Raw genomic sequence first — 24417 nt, 5'->3', positions numbered from 1 at the left:
ATCTCTCCTTGCTATTTTTTGGAACTCTGCATTCAGATGGGAGTATCTTTCCTTTTCTCCTTTGCTTTTCGCTTCTCTTCTTTTCCCAGCTATTTGTAAGGCCTCCTCAGACAGCCATTTTGCTTTTTTGCAGTTCTTTTCCATAAACTCCTGATGCTATGAGGGAACATGGAGAGATCATGGGATGCTGCTACTACAGAAGCTTGGGGTTATGTAACAAGAACTTTAGTTGCCAACCTCTGAATGGAGGACAGCTCAGTTGGAGGCTCAGAAACCTGACTTTTCACTGGCTCATCTCACATGGTCCAAGACTGAGGTTTCAGTATATGGTTGTTATGATAAAAGTAACCACAATCCAAGAAATCATAATTATGAAGACATGTTACTCTAAAAAATTCTCTCACACACCTTCCTTCTGTGATGACTTAAGCTCTACTCACTGTCAGGAAGGTAATGTTTTCCCATCAGATGAAATGTACATGTTTTATTCACTTCACGCTTTATTGTGAGATGCACAGACACCTTTTCTAAAGACAAGTTTAAAAATCACACTTTTAAACAAAAATAAAGTGACTTGCACGACAGGCTCCACAAAAAAAGTTCACACACAGTTTTTCAGAAACTATTCCAAAGACTGTGGTAGTTAATGTGTTAAAGTGATCATCCTTTTTCCAACTATGGGGACATTTTGCATCTGATGGACTTGCCAAATTTATTACCAGACAGTAGAGATTATCACACTCTGAAACGTTATGTATTTGTGTAAGAAAAATTAAAAAACAAAAAGGGGAGTTAAGGGGGTCAAGAGATATAAATTTCCAGTTATAAAATAAACAAGTCCTGGGGGTGACTTGTAATGTACAGCACGACAACTATAGTTAACACCACATTGCATATTTGAAAGCTGCTAAGAGAATAGATCTTACAAGTTCTCATCACAAGAAAAAAATTAACTTTTTATATCTAAAACATCAGATCATTTTGACAATAACTCTGTTCCCCTGGCTTGAGATGAAATAAAAATCTTTTTTCGTGAAAGGCTTTTATGTACTCTGCTAGGAGGCTTAGAAATCCTGGTTCTCCTCTAATTATTTAAAAAAAAAAAAAGTGAGCAATATCTTTTTGTGATAGGATCATTTTGATAGATTCTGATAGGAATCAAATTGGGGTTCCCAAATCTAGCTGACTGGGACAATGCTGGGCCAAGTGACAGCACAAGACGCTGCTTTCCCTCTGCAAGGAATCAGAGCAGCTCCTAAGGGATCCTTGTGTCAGTCAATAGATCCCTGAAATCAAACCCAGGGTGGTCGTGCATCAAAAACATGCTCTTTGGAGAAGGATGACAATGATAATATGGTGATGACAACGAAATAGCTGGCATTTATCGTTGGTTTCTACAAGTCAAGCACCATACAAAGAGCATTATGTAAATTAGCTCATTTAAACCCGACAACAACTCCGGGATAGCTTATTTACACATGGGAGAGAAGTTTATGTCGACTGAATAACTTGCCCAAAGGTACACAGCTCAGAAACAGCAAGGCCTCCACCCAAACTCAGATGGGTCTGTGTTCTGGATCACTTCATCTGCCCCTCCAGGTCGTCTTTCCACCCTAATCTCTGCACCAATTTTATAAACTGTGCCAATTTTCCACCCAGGTGGTTGACCTCTGAGCTGCACCAGTGGGCTTCCCTGCCTTCTGGATGGTAGTTGTTTCAGCCCATGGAGCTGAGGCAGGAGGTCAGCGGGAGGAAAGAGACGAAGGCTGAACTGTTTGTTCCCTGGGCTTCCTCCCTGTGGAGTCACCTGAAGCTGGGGCTTATTTCTGAAGCTGTATTCCTAGAGTACCATTTCCCGATCAACACTGTGGAATGCTCTGACACGTGTAATGATGGTCCTGGGGTTTCATGAGACCCAGGAGCCAATTTTTGACTAGGCATATTAGTGTGCAGGTAATTATATTCTCCTAGACCAAGAGAGAATTGAAAAGAGCCTGTTCATGTGTCCTTGGGTGTGTGTTTACATACACAAGCAGTCCTAAAAGAGGCCCTGGTCCCTGTGTCAATGCAAGAAGTACAGTCACTATACTCAAGGAACTGCATCGTGCCTCTAACACTGCAGCTTGGAATGCAATTCTCCTCGAAAATAATCTTAAAGAACCACAATGTTTCACCTACTAGAGACCCTAGAGATAAAAAAGGAAGAGTTCCAACCCCTTCATTTTTCAGATGAGTCAATGCATCAGAGCAAGAAGTGACCTCCGTGGATTTTCAGTTCAAGAGTCTGACACCATTCATCAAACTCTCAGAGTCCTGGGGGCTTTCTCTTGCTCCTCCACGAACTGCCTCCTCTGTCCACTTAGTTCTCAAAACCACCAAGATATTGACAATGACACAAAATCTCAAAATGTTTACTTATTAAGCCTACTATATTATAAGCAGTTTTGTGTGTGTGTTAGCTGCTAAGTCGTGCTCAACTCTTTGCGACCCCATGGACTGTAGCTGGCCAGACCCCTCTGTCCATGGAATTCTCTGTGCAAGAATACTAGAGTGGGTTGCCATTCCCTTCTCCATGGGGTCTTTCCAACTCAGGGATCCAAAGCGGGTCTCCTGCATTGCAGGCAGATTCTTTACCGTCTGAGCCACCAGGGAAGCCCAATATACTATAAGCAGTTTTACATATTATTAAGTAGGGCTTCCCTGATAGCTCATGAAATACTGAATACTGGGCTCCAGTATTCTTGGGCTTCCCTGGTGGCTCAGATGGTGAAGAATCTGCCTGCAATGCAGGAGACCTTGGTTCGATCCCTGGGTTGGGAAGATCCCCTGGAGAAGGGAAAGGCTAACCACTCCAGTATTCTGGCCTGGAGAATTCCATGGACTGTATAGTCCATGGGGTCTCAAAGATACGGACATGACTGAGCAACTCTCAAGTATTTTACAAGATTTTTAATGACTGTATAGCCTTTTGCTTTGGGGTGTAGTGTCCTTTGTTTCATCAGTCCTGTGTGTTTTATTCATCTCCTCTTTGCTCCACTGATGAGGGAAGGATTCCTGCCTTAGGGTGAGAGGGATGGCGGGATATGTGATGCCTGACACTGGACAGATGAGATGGACAGCAGTTTATCAGCCCTATACACTCACAGCCTCAGGGAACATGGTGCCCACCATGCAGAACTGCCTGGGGCTGCCCGCAGAAACAGAGTGAACAAGCGAGGTCTGTGGGAAGCAAGCTCCATAGAAACAAGAGGGTGAGGTGACCCATGGCTTCTGCAGGGGGGTGTCAATGACTTGTCTGAACAATTCTGCACACTGGCGGGGAACTGAAGAAGCCCACTATTCAGGGATAAGCAGCACTGTGCCTGGCCCTGTGATAAGGAAGGGCTTGGGCCAATGTACCTTATCCCAGGGAACAGAATTTGTGGGGGAGGGGACCTGCAATTAAGCCATCAAGCCCCTCCCCACATCCAGTTTCAGATGTCAAGGCAGCACCTATTCTTGAACCCTAACCCTAGGTCTTACACCACACCCTGTTGTTTAAATTCCTAGTATTTCATTCTCATAAACAAAACTACAGTGGGCACCTTAGGACACCCACCATTTTACCTATCTCTAGTCATTCCCTTAGGATAAATTCCTTGATGCCGAACTTCAATGGGAAAAAAACAACAAAACAAACATTATTCTGTAACTATGTATGTTGGTGGAAGGTCTGTACTCCATCCCTCATTTGTCAGATAATATTCATATTCTAGGCAGAATGCTGTTTTTTTATTTTAATCAGATGCTTTATTATTATAAAACCTATAAGCTCTTATAAAAATATTCAAACAGTTGAAAATGGTATATAATGAAAGCTAAAAGTCTCTCTCACCAAGCCCCACTAGGAGGCCTTTCCCCCAAAACAACTACAAAATGCTTATGGATATACAAGCATATAATGTGTGTGTGTGTTAGTCACTCAGTCATATCTGACTCTTTGCAACCCCATGTACTGTAGCTGCACAGGCTCCTCTGTCCATGGAGCCTGAGAGAATACTGGAGTAGGTTGCCATTCCCTTCTCCAGACAAGCATACCATAGTGTATCTTTAAAAAAAAAGTTTGAATCCAATAAATGGGAGGGTAATATGCTTTATGTTGAAACTGCATAGTACTTCATTAGATGGAGGCTGCATTTATTTGCAAGGACTGCCATAAAAAAATGACACCGACTGGGTGGCTGAAAACAACAGAAATTTATTTCCTCACAGTTCTGGAGGCTAGAAGTCCAAGATCAAGGTGCCAGCAAGTCTGGTTTCTCCTGAGGCTTCTCTCCTTACCTTGCAGACAGTTGCCTTCTCACTGTGCCCTCACATGGCCCTTCCTCTCTGTGCGTGCCCCCTGGTCTTTCTCGTCTTCCAAGGACATCAGTCATATTGAATTAGAGCTCCCTCACCCATATGATCTGTTAAGGGACTACATTCAATATGTCAGCAAAATTGGAAAGCTCAGCAGTGGCCACAGGGCTGGAAAAGGTCAGTTTTCTTTCCAATCCCAAAGAAGGATGATGTCAAAGAATATTCAAACTACTGTACAATTGCATTCATTTCACATACAAGTAAGGTTAAGCTCAAAATCCTTCAAGCTAGGCTTCAGCAGTACATGAACCAAGAACTTCTAAATGTACAAGTTGAATTTAGAAAAGGCAGAGGAACCAGAGACCAAATTGCTAACATTCATTGGATCATAGAGAAAGCAAGGGAATTCCAGAAAAACACCTACTTCTGCTTCATTGACTATGCTAAAGCCACTGACTGTGTGGATCACAACAAACTGTGGAAAATTCTTAGAGATGGGAATACCAGACCACCTTACTTGTCTCCTGAGAAACCTATATGTGGGTCAAGAAGCAACGGTTAAACCAGACATGGAACAGACTGGTTCCAAATTGGGAAAGTACAACAAATCTATATACTGTCACCCTGCTTATATAACTTATTAACTTATTAATATATGCAGAATACATCATGTGAAATGCTGGATGACTCACAAGCTGGGATCAAGATTGCTGGGAAAAATATCAACAAACTCAGATACGCAGCTGATATACCACTCCAATGGCAGAAAGTAAAGAGGAACTAAAGAGCCTCCTGATGAAGGTGAAAGAGGAAAGTGAAACAGCTGGCTTGAAACTCAATATTAAAAAAACTAAGATTATGGCATCTGATTCCATCACTTCATGGCAAATAGATGGGGAAAAATTGGAAACTGAAAGATTTTACTTTCTTGGGCTCCAAAATCACTGTGGATGGTGACTGCAGCCACAAAATTAAAAGGCGCTTGCTCCTTGGAAGGAAAGTTATGACAAACAGACTAAATATTAAAAAGCAAAGCCATCACTTTGCTGACAAAGGTCCATCTAGTTAAAGCTATGGTTCTTCCAATAGTCATGTACAGATGTGAAAGTTGGACCATAAAGAAGCCTGCGCGTCGAAGAATTGATGCTTTCAAACTGGTGCTGGAGAAGATTCTTGAGAGTCTCTTGGTCTGCAAGGAAATCAAACCAGTCAATCCTAAAGGAAATCAACCCTGAATATTCATTGGAAGGCCTGATGCTGATGCTGAAGGTCCAGTACTCTGGCCACTAAATGTGAAAAGCCAACTCACTGGAAAAGACCCTGAAGCTGGGAAAGACTGAAGGCAAAATGAGAAGGGGGTGGCAGAAGATGAGGTGGTTAGATAGCATCACCGACTCAATGGACACAAATTTGAACAAACTCCAGAAGACAGTGAAGGACAGGGAAGCCTGGCGTGCTGTTCATGAGGTCACAAAGAGTCAGACACGACTTAGCGACTGAACAACAACTTATAATCTCATTTCAACTTAATTGGTTCTTTAAAGGCCCTTTTTCCAAATAGAGTCACATTCTAAGATACTGGGGGTTGGAACTTCAACACAGGAATTTGGGGGGGATAATTCAGTCCAGAAGAGACACACCATAAACTTCATTGCTTTTAGCTTTTTACTATTATAACAATGCTGGAGTGAATATCATTTGCCCATATTTTTGAACGTGTAGGTATATCTATAGAATAAACTCCTAGAAGCAGAACTGCTGAGTCAAAGGAATAAATTTTTGTACCTGTTGCCAAACTGCCCTCCAAAAAAGTCTGTCAAATTTAAACTCCCACAAACAGTGTGTGTGAGTAGTCATTTCCCCTCACATCCAACACATGGAATATGATCAAACTTTTTTCATCTTTGCCAAACTGTCAGTAAAAAAAAATACCTTATTTTGGTCTGGTTCTTTTAATTATCAGTGAGGTCTTATACAGTATGCATTTTTCATAAGATGACTATTACCCTTTTTTCATACATGCTATTATATTTACAGTGATTAAGTGCTTATATATGTATTATTTTAAAATCAAAGTTGTTAAAATGTCTATTCAAATCTATAGTCAGGTACTTAAAACATTGGTTCCAATATAATTGATTTAAAGAAGTATGGGACTTCCCTGGTGGTCCAGTGGCTAAGAATCCACCTTCCAATGCAGAGAACTCGGGTTCAATCCCTGGTCTGGGAAGATTCCACATGCCATGGGACAACTAAGCCCGCACACTGCAGCTACTGAGTCTGTGAGCTCTGGAACCCATGCTGCAACTAGAGAGAAGCCCCTCGCCACAAGAAAGGATCCAGCATGCTGCAACTAAGACCTGCTGCAGCCAAAAATAAATAAATAAATAATAAAATATCTTTAGAAAGAAGTATGGCCACACAAGCTTTGCACAGAATCTGTTTTAAACAAGTACTTGCTGAATGAAACTTATCACTTGTGGAATTTGCTGTATATCAGTAAAGGTAATAAACCCAGCCCCTTAAAAAAAAAAAAAATGAACCTAGCTCCTAATCACCAGTGCATTGCTGAGTGATTGTACATCTCTCAATAACTATGAATTAATTCGAACACATTTTCCTCTACTAGTTCTATTCCCGTTGACAAATAGGCATGACTGAGCCTGGTGTTTTCAAATTGGATTGAAAGGGAAAAAAGGTTGTTTTTAATTTGAAAGTTACTTGAAAATCTTGGTAAATAAACCAAATCTAATTTTTAACCCAGTACCAGTACAAACTTAAATTTTCTTGTATATTGCTGTGCTTTGGGAGCCTCTGGAAGACACAGCATCAGGGCAGCCTCAAGCTCAGGACTTCCCTAGTGGTCCAGTGGTTGGGAATCCACCAGCCACTTCAGGGGACACAAGTTCGATCCCTGGTCCAGGAAGATTCCACATGCCCTCGTGCAACTAAATCCGTGAGCAGCAACCACTAGCCCCATATGCAGCAACAACTAAAGCCTGTGCTCCCTAGAGCCCATGCTCCACAACAAGAGAAGCCACTCCAATGAGAAGCCCATGCACCCACTCCAATGAGAAGCCCATGCACCGCAACAAAGAGGTGCCCCCGCTGCCCACAACTACGGAAAAGCCCGCACAGCAACGAAGACCTAGTGCAGCCAAAAATTAATATTAATTAATTAACAACAACAAGAAGAAGACAGGATTTCTTATCAGAATAAGCAGACTGCATAAGTAAGGTCAGGTAAAAATGAATAGGCAAGATGCTGAGAAAAGACGAGTATACTTGCCATGGAACATAAAAATTTTAAACAGAAAAGTGGCCTGCAGGGTTTTGGTATGAGTGTATTTATGGGGAGGGGGCCCCCCATGGAGGGAGAAAATCATGTTCATATTGAATAGAACTATCCAGGTTTCCCAAGTGCCTCCCAATAGCAGCAGGAGCATTTATGAACAGATACACTACTCAATTCTGTTTGCCACATGTAAATCTAAAAGTGCACATTAAGTTTGCCATGTTTCAGGATTTCATCATGTTTTTGGCAAGAGTAGTACACATAAGGAGACCTTTTGTTAAACCACATAACTCTGATCTTGTTTATGAGCTCTAAAATTAAATTATCTCACATAAATACTCAGAAGGTAATTGTCATATTAGCCTCAATGGTCCACAGTACCACCACAAAAGAGCCAGTCACAATTCATTCTGTGACATGGGCGGCCTGGCGGCTTGGTATAATGTGCTGCTTCGTGGGAGTTTCATGACCTACAGACTCTCACGCATTTGGAGAGAGGAAGAGTGGCTGGAAGTACTTTTGCTGGATCTGTGGCGAAAGCATTTACTATTGAATAAGGGAAATGCACTAACATGAAAGAATGAAGACCGTAGTTCAGAGCCCGCAAACTTTCTCTGTGAAGGGACAAATACTAAATATTTTAGATTTTGCAGGCCATTAAGTCTCTGTCACAACTACTAAGCTCTGCTGTTTTATCATGAAAACCGCCACAGACAACACATAAATAAACAGCTATAGCAGTGTTCCAATAAAACTTCATTGACCAAAAAAGGTAGGCAGGCCAGATTTGGCCTATGGATCATAATTTATCACCTCTTGCTCTAGACTACATTGATCTTCCCCTTCTCTGGTATTTTCTTTTCTAAACATGCACCATTACTATGTCCCAGGTCCTATTCGACTTTCTAAAAATTATTTTATTTAATCCTGGAAACAACTCTGCTATTATCACCTTCCCATTTTATAGATAGGCTTGCCAGGTGGCACTGTGATAAAGAATCTGCCTGCCAATGCAGAAGACACAAGAGATGCAGGTTCCATCCCTGGGTCAGGAAGATCCCCTGGAGTAGGAAATGGCAACCCACTCCAGTACCCTTGGCCCAGAAAATTCCATGGGCAGGGCAGCCTGGAGGGTTACAGTCCATGGGGTCACAGAGAGTCAGACACAACTGAGCGCGCACACACACATTTTGTAGATGAGGAAACTAAGGCACAGAGACGTTGAGCAACTTTCCCAGGGTTGTACAACCAGAGAACTAGAACTTGAACCCAGGCAGTCTGACCACAGAGACCACAGCTTGCCACCCACTCCTGTGAGGTTTTAACTGTACTAAGAACTCTTAAAAAAAAAAACCCATCCACCCTTTCAGGGACTCCGGAAGCTCCGCAAGTCTGACTGGTACCCAGAGCAGATTATTCTTGCTAGTCTTCATCCGAGTGGATCCTAGGTTCATTCTAGTCCTATGTGAGGCTTCTAACAAGGGAAACACGGGGAGACGCTGAGGGTCCCAACTCCATGCTGGCATTGGATGTTCTCAGACACCTTATGAAGTTTTCTGGATATTTATCCAGCATCTTTTCCCAATTTGCTATAAGCCTAGAAGTTACTGTGTCCTCTAAGGGATAATTTGTGACAATACTGTGCTACAAAAATTTGCTGTTTAAAAAAAACAAGAGAAAACACTAGAAAATTATCATATTTCATATAAAATTAATGACTACAGAAATAAAAATTTACCCCAAAGTTCTCTTAGAACACAAAATTACAGGTTCACTGGATGAAAAGTGATGATGTTTGTCACTATAAGTAATAGGATACTACTATGAGGTTTGGAATTTACCTCTTTAAATCTGAATGAAGTAAACACATCCTGGCTGTTGGGGTTCTGATACCACCAAGGACGGGAGGGCAAGTTTAACTTGCTGCTTGCCAAAAAATCCTCAGCATTTGCTTCTCCCTCACCCTCCCATCATATTGTCTAGATTTCCTTTCAATCAAAACTTACCTCTTTTGATAGGGTTAAAACCACATAATTAAAAAAGTAAACTGAACATTCCCTTTCAGAACATGGAAACTTCCTGTGGTTGCCAAAAAGAACTTGAAATGCTTTAAGGCTGAGATTATACATTCAGTCAAATCAGCAAATATAAATTAATAGCTTTGTGTAAGGATTTAGAACGTAAGTATTGTAGAATGAGAAAAGAGGTTTTCTCTGAAACGCCCTCTGGGAAAGGGAAGTGGCTATTTTCACATCCCATTCATAAAAGCCAAGGACAACTCCATAAACTTTTCTATGGCCTTTACTGCAGAGGAAAAAAGTCCTATTTCTATTTGTTAAGAGATTTCATACCCTGGGAGAACAAAGAATGTTTAGCTCTGAAGAGGACACACAAATCTTAGGCAGGATATATTTGTGAGTTTAAAAAAAAAGATATTTTATCACATAAGACACCACTGTGGTATTGTGACTGGGGTCCTTAACAGCTTTGAAGTTTTCATTGAACAGGAAAGATATGAAAAGGCAGAGGAGAAGAAAAACATGTGAAGCCTACTATATACCATGCTCCATGCTAGGAAGTTTAATATAAATTACTACATCAAGGAAATAACTAATTTAAAATATTAATCGCTGCTTAGTTGCTAAGTCATATCTGACTCTTTTGCAACCCCATGGACTGCAGCCCACCAGGCTCCTCTGACCATGGGATTCTCCAGGCAAGAATACTGGAGTGAGTTGCCATTCCCTTCTCCAGGGGATCTTCCCGACCCAGGAATCAAACCCACGGCTCCTGCTGCTCTCCTGCTTTGCAGGTGGGTTCTCTATTGCTAAGTCACGGGGGAAGCAAAATCTTAGTTACTAACTTCAAGTTTTCCAGATTGCTAATTGTCGTTAAAAATATTTTCTCTTAAAAAAAAATATTTTCTCTTTTTTCAATTTCTGTTGGGAAATTTTAAATTTTATTGCGCAGGCACTTTTCTTTTATACTTAACACCTTCTTTTAAAAGCAGGCTGAGGAAAACTGACCTGCGAAGGAGCCTCGTTACTGCTTGAAGGATTGTGCCTGCCTGTCTTATAACTGTTGTAAGAGCAATGGAACCTCTGGAGCATTTTCAGCTACCAAGGCCTTTTGTTTCCATCTCCCATCCTACCTCCCAATTATAAACTAATATATTTTTCAACATGAGGACTCGTGTGTGTTCATGACAATAATAAATGAGGCATGGCTTTGCAAGCAGTTGGGATATCCCCTCAAGAAGTTGTTTACATAATTAAACCCTGAAGCATCTGAACATGGTTACTGTGGTGTGTGACCCACTCTTGGATTTGAAGTAACTGCAAAGCTGCATCACGTATTTCCAGCAACTGCTCAATCAGATGACTCCTAAGTCCTCCACCCAGCCTTCCCATGGTAACCTGGAGATTTGCTTCAAGCACAGCAAACCCGCTGCCTTCTCTCACGCCTCCTGCCTCAGTTTTGCTGAAAACTCATTTCCCTTGACTTAAACTAAGTTACTCTTATTGTTCTGTTTCCTGTGTTCTGGACACTGGCTGGATTCACTAAACTGTTTCAAGTTTTAAAATAAAAGCTGTGGGGCTCTGACTATAATCATTTACTGAATATCTATGAACCTGTATAGAACCTGTTTGCTCTATTTTGTTCATACTTTTCTTTGCATAGATAATCCAAGTTTCCTCATGTAATATCCATAACAACTCACTGATATATATATATATATATATTACTTTTAAATATATATATATGTATATATATATTACTATTCCCACATTACAGATGAGAAAGTTGAGCCTCAGAAGTTAAAAATGGCTAGGACAGTGACAATGATTCAAACCCACTCACTGATTTCCAAAACTTACTGCTCTTAAACATTAGGCAATATTCCCTAATTTAGCTCTTTATCTGGAGTGGTGAACATAAAACCATACATAATTACATCCCCAGAAAGTATCTTCAACTCCATCTTTATATCTTTTTAAAAATCACTTCTGTAAGGCTAAATTTAGATGAGCTCACTCTTAACAGTATTTTGATTATGAATACCATAGAAAATTTGACAATGCTGCTGGACCCTTTGCCCAGGAAAAAAAGGACATACCACATGTACAACATTCTAGATGGCTGTCGACTTGAAATGTACCTCCACTGAGAGATTAGAATCCTTCTCCATCACAGGCTCATGTTGCCAGGTCATCTCTCTGCAGTTACTAGCAGCAAGCCTTCCCATTCTTTGATTTTATTTTCTACTGAGTGTGAAAGGTACTGTTCCCATTACTACATTCTGGCCTTGATAAAGGGAAATGACTCACTGCGGACTTTCCACACTTTTGAGTACCTTTTGTCTTTAACAGTGATGTTAAAGATGGTGTGGCCTTTGTACCCATCAGCTCAGAGATGTGGCACAGTTTTGCTCCTTGCCAGTACATTTTCCCTCCTGCTGAAATAGTCTTTTTGACTTGCATATGAGAACACATAATCACCTCAGTTGCTCAGTCATGTCTGACTCTTTGTGGCCCCATGGACAGCGGCACGCCAGGCTTCCCTGTCCATCACCAACTCCCGGAGTTTACTCAAACTCATGTCCATTGAGTCAGTGATGCCATCCAACCATCTCATCCTCTGTCGTCCCCTTCTCCTCCTGCTTTCAGTCTTTCCCAGCATCAGGGTCTTTCACATAATAATAAGCCACAATTCATTTTCCTACGCAGAATCATTCAGAGAATGGGGCTTGACCACAAGGCATAAGAAAAAGACTGCAGAGAAGCCAGTTATAAAAGGCAGTCTGGAGTTCCATGGAGGTTAAGAGCCCAAGCTTTGGAGTAAGGTGGCTAAGTAAGACAGCTGTAGGTTCAAGTCTGTTCTGCCACTCACTTCCTGTGTGACCTTAAACAATTTGTTTAACCTCTCTGACTTTCTTAATCTGTGAAACTGTCTAATACTATACATCTCTAGTGTCCAAGTTAATGCCAAGATTAGATGCTGAGATCAGATTAAGAAACACGCAAGACTTTGGGCTCTAGTGGAGGCAGCTAGGGCGAGGCTGGGGAGCACTGAGCCGCGCATCGTGCCCTGCACTGCCCAGACTAGCGAATAATACAGTCAAGATGGCTAAAGGTGATCCCAAGAAACCAAAGGGCAAGATGTGTGCTTATGCCTTTTTTGTGCAGACGTGCAGACAGGAACATAGAAGGAAAACCCGGAGGCCCCTGTCAATTTTGCTGAATTTTCCAAGAAATTCTGAGAGGTGGAAGACCATGTCCAGGAAAGAGAAGTCTAAATTTGATGAAATGGTAAAGGTGGATAAAGTGCGGTATGAACGGGAAAGGAAGGATTATGGACCAGCTAAGGGAGGCAAGAAGGAGGACTCTAAGGCCCCCAAGAGATCACTGTCTGGATTTCTCCTATTCTGCTCTGAATTCCACCCCAAGATCAAGTCTACAAACCCTGGCATCTCTATTGGAGATGTGGCAAAGAAGCTGAGTGAGATGTGGAATAACTTAACAGTGAGAAGCAGCCACACATCAACAAGGCAGCGAAGCTGAAGAAGTATGAGAAGGATGTCGCAGACTCTAAGTCTAGAGGGAAGTTTGATGGTGCCAAGGGTCCTGCTAAAGTTGCTGGGAAAAAGGTGGAAGAGGAAGACGAAGAGGATGAGGAGGAAGAAGAGGAGGAGGAAAAAAAAACTGTTGATCTGTCTCCTTGTGAATACCTTAGGGTAGGGAGCGTCGTGATTGACACACCTCTCACCCGACACATGTCTGTTGCCCTCATTAGGTTTAATTACCCAATTGGATCATGATCATATCGTAGTCTCTCAAAGCGCTCTAGCAATTGTCAGTGGTTTACAGGAAGTGGCCATGGGTGTCTGGAGCACCCGGAAACTGTATCAAAGCTGTACACATTTCCAAACATTTTTAAAACGAAAAGGCTCTCGTGTTCTCCTCACTCTGTGCACTTTGCTGTTGGTGTGACAAGGCATTTAAAGATGTTTCTGGCAATTTTTTCTTTCAATTTGTAAGGTGGTGTGTTAATTTTATGGTCATTGGCTAGAAATCCCAAGTTCTCAACTGTACATATCTATAGTTTGTAAAAAGAACAGAGCAACCGAGACACACTCCTGACGCTCCTTGCTTGGTGTGGAGGCTGTGGGGGCGATGCCTTCCGGAGAGGCCGTAGCTCAGGGCGTGCAGGGTGGGGCTGGACCTGTGGACACTGCAGTGGGCATCCATTCAGCTTTGGGTTGTCTTGTTTTTGTATATAGTGACATAGCATCCCACTGCCATTCTTAGCTGTGGAAAAGGGGGGATGGAGACAGCTGGCATGAGAAGTGTTTTGGATCCTTTTTAGTTGAAGTGTGGTAGTTTTAAATTGTTTTGTTTTTTTTTTTAAAAAAAAAAAACCATAGAACTCTTCATTGTCAGCAAAGCCAAGAGCCACTGCACCAGTGAAAGTTCAAGAACCTTCTGTACTAAACACGATCTGCAACGTTCTGTTATTTTTGGGAGGGGTATGTTTAGAATGCTGAAATGTTTTTGAAGTTAAATAAACAACATTACATTAAAAAAAAAGAAACATGCAAGACTTTGGCATATAGTAAGTACTGGATAATAGGTGATATTACTATATTATTCTTAGTATTTTTCAATAAACTGGCACAATTTCAATAAATCTGGCACAATTATGGAAGTTTATATTCTAATCAACAGATAGTTTTCAAATATGTATTTATCATTGTTGAAATATGCAGTATTAAACCATGGAATTTTTGCCTGAAACCAAAAGGAAACCCAATCAACTGGATTACTTATTTTTAAGGAATTGGAACATAGTGAAAATGCTTAAAGAGGAAATCATGTGAAGTCCCTATTTTTAATAATTTGGGAGAATCCTCTAGACTCAGGGTTACACAAATAACCATTAATCATCATTATTATATAATAGATAAGCAGAAATACAGAATAAGAGGGGGTTTTAGATGATAAAATATCAATTATTCTTTTACTATAGCACAATATTCTGTGATGTAGCCTTTTATTAAGAAGTCATCAAGCGGAATTCCCTTGCAGTTCAGTGTTTAGAATCCCTTCACTTCCACTGCAGGGGGCATGGGTTTGATCCCCGGGTGGGGAAATAAGATCTTTCATGTAGCAGTGGAGCAGTAAAAAATAAATTAATAAGAAGTCATCAAGAAGATTTATTTTTAAGAGATATTGAGATTGTAGTTTGTTATTTATTGAATGAAGGCCAACCTGAAAATTACAGATGCCAGAATTTCATGTATTCTCTTATTATGTCTCATAATTTCCTAGCATGACAAAGATTATAAGCCTACTCTATATTTGAAGCAATTGTGTGTTAGGAAGCTTTAATTTGCCAATGTACACATCTAGTAACTTGTGTGAAAGTAACTAGTAATTAGTACATTAGCATTCCAACCTTGGCCTAACTTCAAATCCCTGTTGTTTTTTCTACCATACTCTGCTGCCTGCCAAATTTTACAAGGGAAAAGGCATAATTTTCAAACCAGTCAGGAACTCTGCTTATAAAATTGTCTTACTCTCTCCATTATCAATCAGACAACCTCCTGGAGGGGGAAAATGGCAAAGTTTGCAGATTAAATATACAGAATGTACTGATTCTAGAATAGAAAGATTTCAAATTCAAAAAATAGAAGGTAAAAAATACAACAGAATTCTGGTCTGAGACAACAATTCAATTCAAAAATATAACACTCTTTTTCCAGCTTATTATCTGGGTTTATATGCAGGAGCTGCCATCCCAAACTAATTAGAACACCGTTCTAATTAGTAAGCATACGTTAGCAACTAGATTACTTGCTAATTTGATTGAAGCACCGGCAAAAAGCACATGAAACCTGCATGCATAAATCAAAGGAATTTCTCCAATTTTAATGAATCATATCTTTTAGGAGATAAGCCACAGTTAAAAGTTAGTTTATGTGCCAATTAAGGAAACTATAATCATAAACAATTTGCCTGTCCCTGGAATAAAATTTAATCAATCTAGGGTCATTTCCTTTTCATCTGTGCAGAAAAAGTAATTTATGTAATTATTATCAAGAATTTGGAAAAAATAAAAAATACTGAAATGCAAGAACTAGGAGAAATTGAAACTGGATATCTAACATGGACTAATAATTTGACACTTCCATAGGTGCTCCTAATAAGAAATGGTACCAGCTTAGCCCTTGAAATGCCCTATATAGCCCAGCAGACCAATGATAGATATTTATGAGTCTGCTGAATCTTCCAGAACACAGAGAATGAAGAAACTCAGAAGATTCAATTGATTTTATCACCTCAATATCCCAGGCTCTTCAAAATAATCCCAGATCCTTCTGTTTTAGGAATCATCTGCCTTAATTTTTCTATTAGGACATGGCAACCCACTCCAGTACTCTTGCCTGGAAAATCCCATGGATGGAGGAGCCTGGTAGGCTGCAGTCCATGGGGTCGCACAGAGTCAGACACGACTGAAGCGACTTAGCAGCAGCAGCAGCAGCCATCAAGAGTCAGAAAGGTTGGTATAAAAGGAAGTATAATATCAATAGGTAAAACATTGCAAGCTAAGACTCAGTTAGAAAAGCCAAAAAAAGCATCCAGGTGCTTCATTTTTTTCATAAGACTGTGCCAGAAATCATTAACAGAAATGAATCATTTGGGAAATCTTAGCCAAAGCCAGAGATTTCACTACAATTCAGTCTTCTCTCTTGAGTGTAGCTGTATCATGCAATCCAATAATGAGGTTCAGAAACTATATTTTTCATCATTTTATAATGTACAGACATGGTCAATGTTTAAATGACTGTATTCATAGAAGCCAAATCACAGCACTCTGCCTCTGAACATAACAGGGACAGTGAACTCTTGTGATATGAACAAGTGTGCTGAAATTTAAAGAGTGCCAGAATTCAACATAAGAAGAGGTGGTTAGAGCTTATGAAACCTCCCTCTCAGGGCTGCTTAGGCATTCATATTTCCTCAGTCTTCCTTTTAAGTTACAAAATCACTAAAGAATGTTTGGAAAAATGAAGAAAAATCATTGCACACAACCTGACACCTTGCTTTTTTTTTTCACCTAAAATATTTCTTGGAGATGCATTCGTATTGGTATTTAAAGCCGTCTCATTCTTTTTAATGACTGCATGTTACTTCAGTGTGTGGATGTAGCATAATTTACCCAGTCCCTATAAAATATCAAGTCACTTGCTTGCATTTTCTTTTTTGTTACTACAAACTGCCACAACAAACATTTTGGTATCAGCTTTATGTAGATATGAAAGTATATTGATGGGATAAATTCCTAGAAATGGATATTCTTGAGTTGATGTTTTATGTAGTTAAAGTCATAGCGTCCATTCAATTTTACAACCTGAACACGTCACACTGGATTTTATACACAATAAACATTTTCCATGTTGCTATATAGCCTCCAAGGTTAAACTTTTCAGTGGTTTACGGCTTCTTATTAAGGGGAGACACTCAACCTTCCCTCTATTGTTAGGCAGTTCAACATTTCTAATTACTCGCTTCAATAAGTAACACAATGCCCTTCCTGATGCACCGTATCACGCCCTGAGCCCCAACTCTGGTCCTCCTCTCCACTTAGCTTCACACAAAGCATCCTCATCCTAGAATAATTCCAGGTCCCCATGACCCTGGAATTCCTTTCCTAAATGGCATAAGACACACTACAATATGGATGGACCTTGAAAACTCCATGCTTAGTGAAGTAAACCTTTAATTGTTTGAAAACTATAAACAGTTTCCCAAACTGGTTATCATCTTCAGAAATTTCAACTTTTAATGCACTTCAAATCTGACTTTAAGCTTCCAGGTTTTCCACCTTGCCTTCGAAGCTCCCCTTCTTCACTCCCATATTCCATCCCAACACATTATAGAAATATTCCCATAGAGCTTCATCTGTTACATTTAAATTCTGAGTTCATCTCATACTCATATTTGTATAAACATAGTAAAAGGGTGAAAACCAAACTCTTAACACCAGTTATCTAAACTTTGCCTTTATACCATATAACTAGATCCTTTATGATATACATGCATTATTTAATAAACTTAATAAACATCAAAGTATACTATCTAGCTCTAAAAAAAACAGGAACTGTAAACATGACCATTTTACTGTCAAGTTTAGAAAAGGAATAAAGCAATTCATTTGGGAGTATTCAAATGTACTCAGCAAAAGTGAACTATCAACCCAGATTCTAAATAACATTTTCCCTCAAGTGGTTAAACCAAATGGAAGAATAATTAAACCCATATTCCATTCAGGATAAAATGAACCCGTGGTTCACCTAATGATCAAGCTTCAGCTAATTAGTAAAAGTGGTCAGACCAGACAATGATAACCAACCCAAAGGAAAAAAGAAGCCCATGATTAAGCAAGCAGATGGCCACCTGCAATTTACTGCTTGATTTGGATTGATGGCCCAACTAGGGAAGGCCTTTAGCTTAAGCTCTTCCCTTGAGACCCCTGGATGGCTGCACTCCAGTGATTTGTTCAGGTCAGAGCCCTTCTCCTCCCAGAATTGCTTCCATAATTCATAAAATGCCTAACGTGTATACCAAACAAGCACAGACCAGGAGTCCACACTCCTTCAACATGGCGTGCCAACTAACTCTTTCCATCAGCCTCAGGCAGGCAGAGTCAAAGAAGAAGAGCATCTTTTTATCTTCCAAAGATCATGTTTAAAAAGCAAAAAAGATTGGGAGGAATCATACCCTACTTAAATCATTTTGTATATACACCTTAAGCCAATGTTAGCAAAACTCTGTTCACTGCCATGTGAAAGCAGAACCAGGCCTCAGGACAGGTAGAAATGGTGAACTCAGGAAAGAGAAATGGTACTGATGTGACACGGAGCCAAAGGCATGTGTCCATGTATTTCTCAACTTTGTTTAGAATAAGCACATCCTGTACCACTCACGATCAGCTCTAAAAGGTCTTCCCTAATAGGAACTGTCCAACCAAGTTAAAGGTATCTGTTTACTAGGCTGCAGGTGGCCATAAAACAGAAAGAGATCTCAAACAACACCGTGTATAGTTCTGACAAGGTTTAAGTAGAACATATACATCTTTAAGTGTTTCTTTTTTCATGTAAACATCTATTTCTAAAAAAGTGAAGAAACAGATATGGATTTGGGAGGGGGGTTATGGCTTAGTCCAACTTTAAGTTTTTCAACTCAAAAAACATTTAACTATATAAAAATTGATAGCTCTTAAAGTCAGTCTGAGGTTGCTGCCATTATGTCTTGGGGTTTCATTCTTATGTTTTCTTTTTCTAACTAAAGAGACAGAGGAATAGAGAGAGAGAAATCCGTATTAATCCTTTATAAGCCAGTTTTCCAATTACTGTATCTTGTGGATTCAGTATCCTTTTCATTAGCAGAAAGTTACTTTGCATTAAATTGAAGGTTTACAAATTAAAATTCAAATATTTTTATTTTTTCCTAAATAACTCCATAAAGACGTTAAACAGGAAAAGGAAGTTGGAGTTACGAATTGGGAGGCTATAAGAATTTTTTGTTTCTAAAGGATTGGATGCAATTGCCAACAATTCCGTGGTTTCAGATGCTTTCAAAAGGAAGAATGTGATAATAGCTCCTGGGTGGAATAATTTTGGCTGGACTTGATTAAATCTAAGCTTAAAACTTAGAGAACAGCTTGGACTTCATTTTTTTTTTTTTTTAAGAAACAGCTATGCATTTCATCTTACTGTGGCCTTGCCAAATTCGGGGCCTTTGGGGAGTCTGGCACTAGATTAGACACTAACAAAGCAAGCTAAATACCCTGGGTAATATGAGTTACAAAACTGCAATCAACACTAATGACTGTGTGTCTCACTAAAACCCTGCACGTGTAATTTTGGAAAGGAGTCCTTTCCGTTCACAAAGGGCTATTTCATTAAGCCCCCAGAAAGTACTCAGTCCAAAAGAGAATAAGCGACAAACACTGGACATATTCAGCTGACATTTTTATTTGTACTCTAGTGTCTTTTTCTGTTGGTAAATAAATTATTTTACACTTCCTAGAAATGCACCTAGAGCTTGCATCCAATATCTTAAGCTTTGTTCTCGACATCATTTTCCGGTGGCTTCAGGAGATACAACTTTAATATCACTGACAATAATTCTAGAATACTTGAAAAAAATCAACTACATGTTGGGTAACTCCTGAAGTCTTCATTTTCCAAATTCAAATACAAACAATATTAAATGCTAAAAACTGTCCCATGGGTTTCTGGTTGTGGACAAGATGGCATAAACGTACCTCTCCCTATTCTTTCTGCTAAGCACCACTAAAATCCTGGGCCATTATATATTAAAAAAAAAAAAACATATAAAAAGATGCTAAATATTTTTGAAGTAGTGAGAGAAAAGAATTCTATATCCATGAAACTATCCTTCAAGATAAAGGGAAAATCATACATTCTCAGATGAAAGAAAAGTAAGATAATTTGTTGGCTAAAAGAAGTTCTTAAATCAGAAAGGAAATGATAAAAGAAGGAAACTTGGACCATCAGGAAGGAAGAACAAAAAAGAATAAAAATTTAGGTAAATACAATAGATGTTCCTTCACCTCTTGAGATTTCTAAATTGTGTTTAATGGTTGAAGCAAAAATATTATAACATTATTTGATGTGGTTCTTAATGTAAGTAGAGGAAATAGTTGACAATTACATTATAACAGAGGAGGTAAGGTTTCAAACTACAAAGGCCAGTAAGAGTAGACCATGATAGGTTATGTATATGTAATATAAAGCCTAGAGCAAGCACTCAGAAAGCTATACCAACACATACACTCAAAATACCATAGATAAATTAAAATGGAATTCCAAAGAATGTTTTAGCAACCCACAGGAAAGCAAAACAGAGAAACAGAGAACAAACAGAAAATGAAAGGTAAATGGAATGCTTAAGCTCTAACATATCAACAGTCACATTAATGAAAACAGTCTAAACTCACCACTTAAACAGAGATTGGCACAGTAGATAAAAACCACGACCAAAACTACATACAATTTGGATGGCACTCAAGATCATGATGCTGGGTGAAAAAAATGTCCTCAAGTTCACATCCTCTATCTTTCCACTTATATTACACTCTCAAAATGACAAAATTAAAAATATGGAGAACAGACTAGCACTTACCAGGGTTAGGGTTGGGGTGGGTGTGACTATAAAGGGATGCTACCCCATGGACTGTAGCCCACCAGGCTCCTCTGTCCATGGGATTTTCCAGACAAGAATACTCGAGTGGGTGGCCATTTCCTTCTCCAGGAGATCTTCCCTGTAAAGGAACAGTATGAGGGAAGTCTTTATGGCAACGTAATAGTTCTGTATCTTAACTGTAGTGCTGGTTACACAAATCTATACCTGTTATAGAGTGGTATAGGACTGTACACACACATTGTACCACTGTCAGTTTTCTAGTTTTAATACCATATTATGGTTACATAAAACCACCAGTAGTTTCTGCCACTTCCTATCAATCTTAGCTTTTGAGGCTTTCCTCATAGCTAAGTCGGCAAGGTATCTGCCTGCAATGCAGGAGACCCGGGTTCAGATCACTGCAATAAAACAAATACTGGCAACAAAGACAATCACAAAATTTTTAGCTTCACAGTACATATAAAAGGTATGTTTATACCCTACTGTTGTCTATTAAGTGTGCAACAGCATTATTTTTAATGTACACCTTAATTTAAAAATACTTTATTATTTACAGAAACAGAAATATGGATCAATGGAGTAGAATAGATAGCTCAGAAATAATCCACACATTTATGGTCAATTAATCTTCAACAAAGGAGGCAAGAGTATACAATGAAGAGAGTCTCTTCAGCAACCGGTGCTGAGAAAGCTGGACAGCCACACATAAATCAATGAATTCAGAACACACTCTCACACCATTTACAAAAATAAACTCAAAATGGCTTAAAGACTTAAATATGAGACATGACGCTGCACAACTCCTAGATGAGAATACAGGCAAAACATTCTTTGACATAAATCAAACCAATGTTTTTTTTAGGTCAATCTCTCAAGGTAATAGAACTAAAAGCAAAAATAAACAATGGTACCTAATCAAACTTATAAGCTTTTGTACAACAAAGGAAACCATAAACAAAACACAAAACAACCTATAAACTAGGAGAAAATATTTTCAACCCATGATCCTCACAAGGGCTTGCTTAATTTCCAAAATATACAAACAGCTCATACAACTCAATAATAAAAAACCAAACAACCCATCAAAAAAGGGGCAGAAAATCTAAGCAGACATTTCTCCAAAGAAGACAGATGGCCAAAAAGCACCCAAAAAATGCTCAACATTGCTAATTATTAGAGAAATGCATATCAAAACTACAATGAGGTATCACCTCACACCTGTCAGAATGGCCATCATTTAAAAGTTTACAAATAACAAATGCTGGCAAGGGCGTGGAAAAAAGGAATCCTCCAACACTGTTGTTGGGAATGTAAACTGGTATATCCTGTATGGAGCGTCCTTAAAAAACTGAAAATAAAAGTTTCTGTATGATCCAGCACATCTACTCCTGGGTATATATCCAAAGACAATTATAATTCAAAAGGATGCATCACCCCAACATTCATAGGAGCACTATTTACAATAGCCAAGACATGGAGATAATCTAAATATCCATCAACAGATGAATGGACAAACATGTGGTACAAATATACAATGGAATATTACTTGGCAAAAAAAAAGAATGAAATAATGCCATTTGCAGCAACATGGATATTCCTAGAGATTATCACACCAAGTGAAGTAAATCAGACAGAGAAAGACAAATACCATATGATGTCACATGTATAGAATCTAAAATATGGCACAAATGAACTCATTTATGAAACAGAAACAGACTCACAGACGCAGAAAGCAAGCTTATGGTTACCAAAGGGGAAAGAGGGTGGGGTGGGCATAAATTAGGAGTTTTGGATTAGCAGATACAAACTATTATATATAAAGTATATAAACAATAAGGTACTATAGTATAGCACAGGGAACTATATTCAACATCCTGTAATAAATCATAACAGAAAAGAATATCAAAAAGAATATGTGTATATATGTAACTGAATCACTTTGCTGTACACCAGAAACTAACACATTGTAAATCAACTATACTTCAATTTAAAAAATACTCTATTGCTTAATAATGCTAAACATCATCTGAACCTTCAACGAGTTGTAACTTTTTTTTGCCATAGTAACATCAAGATCACTGATCACAGATCACCACAACAAATACAGTAATACTGAAAAAGTCTGAAGTATTACAAGAATTACCAAAATGTGATGCAGAGACACCAAGTGAGCAAATGCTGTTGGGAAAATGGCACCAATAGACCTACTCAATTCAAGGTTGCCACAAACCTTCAATTTGTTTCAAAAATATATATGTGTAAAACACAATATATGTACCTAGTTTCCCCAGTGGTAATGTTACATCTTATGTAATCATTGGAGGGAATTGGGTAAAAGGTACACAGGTCCTCTCTGTATGATTTTGCAGCTTCCTGTGAATCTAGTTATCTCAAAAGCAAAACAAAGAAAAAGCTCTACCTAAATTCAAATCCAGGCTCCACCACTCCCTGTATGAATCTGAGCTCATCTTACCAATCTGTGCCTTGGGTTTGTTCATCCAAAAATGCAACAATGGTATCTACCAAGTTACAGCAAGAAATAACTGAAACAATACATTGTAAGAAAAATTATTGTATGAGTACCAAGTGATTATTCACATATTTCTGATTTTTCCTTTGTTGTAGAGCTAGGCAAGATCAAGTCCTCTTTTTATCTTTGATTATTTACATGATCTACTTCATGTCCAAATTATACAGCTACTATTAAGAAGCCTATATGACTAATAAAATAAATGTTTTAAGCATCTCATCAACATATCTAAGAAAACATTGGCCTGCAGGATGAAAGCAAAAGAACTAGACACTAAGCAAGGGTAGGCATGGACAGATCTATCCTCTGACTTTATTCAGTCTACCTGGGGAATCCAAATATACCTCCCAAAGCACAAGATGTTTACTGTCCATATTATTCATTGATCAAAAGAAAAATATCTTATTTCAGGTGGCACTAGTGGTAAAGAACCCACCCGCTGATGCAAGAGATGCAGGTTCTATCCCTCCCTAGGTGGGGAAGATCCCCTGGAGAAGGAAATGATAACCCACTCCAGTATTCTTGCCTGGAAAAACCCATGGACAGAGGAGCCTTTGCAGTCCATGGAGCTGCAAAGAATTGGACAGAACTGAGCGACTGAGCACAACAGCACAGCACATTATTCACTGAATAAAAGGAAAAAACGTAGTTTAATTAATCAAAAGCCAGTTAGAAAACCTGACACATATGTAGCCAGACAAATCCAGAGGAACAGAATAGGGAGTCAAGAAATAAATCAAATACACATGAAAATTTAGTATATGAACAGGATGTTATCAGAAACTGGTTAGGGAAAGACGGACTATTCAATAAATTGTGCTGTAGCTATTGGACAGGCACCTGGAAATAAAAGGCTACATCCACATTTTATATCAGGAAAATTCTAAATGGATAAAAGACTTAGATGTGGAAATAAAGCAATGAGAGTACTAGAAGAAAATAGAAACTTCTTTTTAACCTTGAAGTGTGGAAGGCTTTCCCTACCATGATGCCAAAGAAGCCACAGAAGAAACAATTGACAA

General features: G+C 39.1%; 1 long non-coding RNA gene and 1 pseudogene across 1 annotated transcript in view; one reads left to right on the top strand and one right to left on the bottom strand.

Annotated features, from left to right (window-relative positions):
• The window catches only part of LOC145534599 (uncharacterized), an 86088-nt gene that overhangs the window by 43057 nt on the left and 18614 nt on the right, over nt 1-24417 (bottom strand). The gene's annotated exons all lie outside the window — the stretch shown is intronic.
• Nucleotides 12757-13451, top strand: LOC145534820 (high mobility group protein B3 pseudogene; annotated as a pseudogene).

Source organism: Giraffa tippelskirchi, chromosome 14, assembly GCF_054371585.1.
Source record: "Giraffa tippelskirchi isolate mGirTip1 chromosome 14, T2T-mGirTip1v1.2.pri, whole genome shotgun sequence".
Classification (NCBI taxonomy): domain Eukaryota; kingdom Metazoa; phylum Chordata; class Mammalia; order Artiodactyla; family Giraffidae; genus Giraffa; species Giraffa tippelskirchi.
This window is presented reverse-complemented; position numbering and strand designations above follow the sequence as displayed.